The sequence below is a fragment of the Magallana gigas genome, chromosome 1, assembly GCF_963853765.1.
Source record: "Magallana gigas chromosome 1, xbMagGiga1.1, whole genome shotgun sequence".
Classification (NCBI taxonomy): Eukaryota; Metazoa; Mollusca; class Bivalvia; order Ostreida; family Ostreidae; genus Magallana; species Magallana gigas.
In genome coordinates, this window is record NC_088853.1 from 24,368,067 (window position 1) to 24,370,172 (window position 2,106).

Here is a 2,106-nt window from a genome sequence, read left to right on the forward strand (position 1 = left end):
CCCTTCAATACATTTTTATTAAATCCATGATTATTCCTAGATACGTAACGAAAACAGAAGAGAAAGAGAACTTTATATGTCGTAAGACCTGTGTAACTATTAGTCCCCAATAATTAACATTTTCTAAAAGTGTTTCAAGTACATTAATTAAATTGTTATTTTATAATAGTTAATACATGTATTTCATGTATATATGTTTTGTATCTATTTATTTCATTTATTTGCACTCACTGGAGGTTTATGACGTCAAAAGTGACGCTATTTTGTAATTCAATCAAAATCAGACAAAAATGACATTTTTCTGATATTTTTAGATGGAAAATAAAGTGGTGCTTTCAACAAGAACGCACTTTTTGTCACTTATAAGTCTTGGATAGATACATCTGAACAAAGTGTGTTTGTTCAAGCAATCGATCGGCATTTTCTTATAAAACAAATATGCGTGGAAACAAACCGATTTAAACTTAAAATGCAGAAATGGCATGAACAAGTTTTATTTAGATGTGATAATTTAAAATTGTAGGCATTTCAATCAAAAATGAGAGTAATAGAAAAAAATCACATGTATATCCGAAGAATTGTAAAAAAAAACCTTTTCATTTGTGTATATATATATTAATGCTTACTCCTCCATGGCACCTGTTCCTCTTTCTATTTTTTAAAGGTCAGTGTCTGCTCTGCTTCTTTTTTGTAATTTTCTATGGACTTTTGATTTTGAACACTGTTCATTATCACCATATGTCATATATAATACACATGCAAAGAAAACAATGACGTTAATTTTACTAAAACGTTTTACTTTAATTTTAAATTTTTAGAATAATGTTAGAGTAACTGTCCTTTTCAACCAAACGTTTACTCTGAGCAAAGTCGTGTTGCTTAGTCAACGCGTTTTGTTGATAAAGATTTTCGTAATAAGTCCGCAGAAACGCAGACCTACTTTTACTTTCGTGTTTTATAACTATATGTATAAATTTATAAAGGATGTTATGGGTCTGTTTATGGCAGTAACTGTGACAAACCGTGCCCCATCAACTGTAAATACAACATATGTCACATTCAGAGTGGAACCTGCTTTGGGTGTAAACCTGGATGGACTGGAACAGCTTGCAACATAAGTATGTATTTAAATGATCATTTTTATAGTAATGTTCATCAATTGTCAGAAATTTCAACTAGCAAAAATCATACTTGAAATCATTGTCAATATCAACCTCACTCTGAATGGCACTCGAAATTACATGTGTGTTTCTAATATTATCTTTATGACTTTGATTTATTGTGCTTCAGAATGTATGAAAGGCTGGTACGGTGTGAATTGTAGTCGTCCTTGTGTAGGATATTGCAAAGACGGTACTACCTGTAATCACGTGACTGGTCAATGTAACGGGGGTTGTAATGCTGGTTGGACAGGAATATTTTGTGATAAAGGTATTTTTTTTATTTCAATCAATTATACGATTATTAAATACAAAAGAATATATGTTTTAATGTATAAGTTTAACGTGTATTTAGTTACATTTGTATATATATGTATGTTTAGATTTTAAATACATTTGAATCACAGGTGTAATCTAAAATAACCATTAATTCATACAAAATGAAATGAGAACATAAATTTTAAAATATAATATACACTAGAAGCCTTCAAACAGAATATAAAAAAAATACAAAAGAAAATCCACTTATTTTGCTGGGTTTTTTTTCAACGTATCGAATCTAAAAACGGTTATAGAGTGCGATGACGGTACCTATGGTTATGATTGTCTCAACAACTGTAGTGGTCACTGTCTGAATGGTTCTCCCTGTAACAAACAACATGGTCACTGTGACAGGGGATGCAGCCCCGGATATATCAACAGCGACTGTAGCAGAGGTACGAATACTTACAAGATAAACAGTAATGTTCAATAGAGTAATTTTAAAGAACTGTTTATATACTGTGGAATCATTAAAATTCGTGGGGGCCAATTTTTGTGGATTGCTTAAATTTTACAGGTTCGCGGGGACGTAATTTCGTGTATTTTCGTATACATACAAGAGGAATATGACTATAGCCCTAATTTATTAATTCGTGGGGGTGTTAATTCATTGATGAGAGGTACA

The 2,106-nt window shown here is 31.2% G+C and overlaps 1 long non-coding RNA gene across 1 annotated transcript; it reads left to right on the top strand.

Annotated features, from left to right (window-relative positions):
- The first annotated feature begins 890 nt into the window (after positions 1-890).
- LOC105325080 (uncharacterized) lies at positions 891-1,873 on the top strand. The gene is made up of 3 exons (XR_010711724.1): positions 891-1,118; positions 1,291-1,431; positions 1,736-1,873. It is a non-coding gene; the product is annotated as an uncharacterized lncRNA (long non-coding RNA).
- The last annotated feature ends 233 nt before the right edge of the window (positions 1,874-2,106 follow it).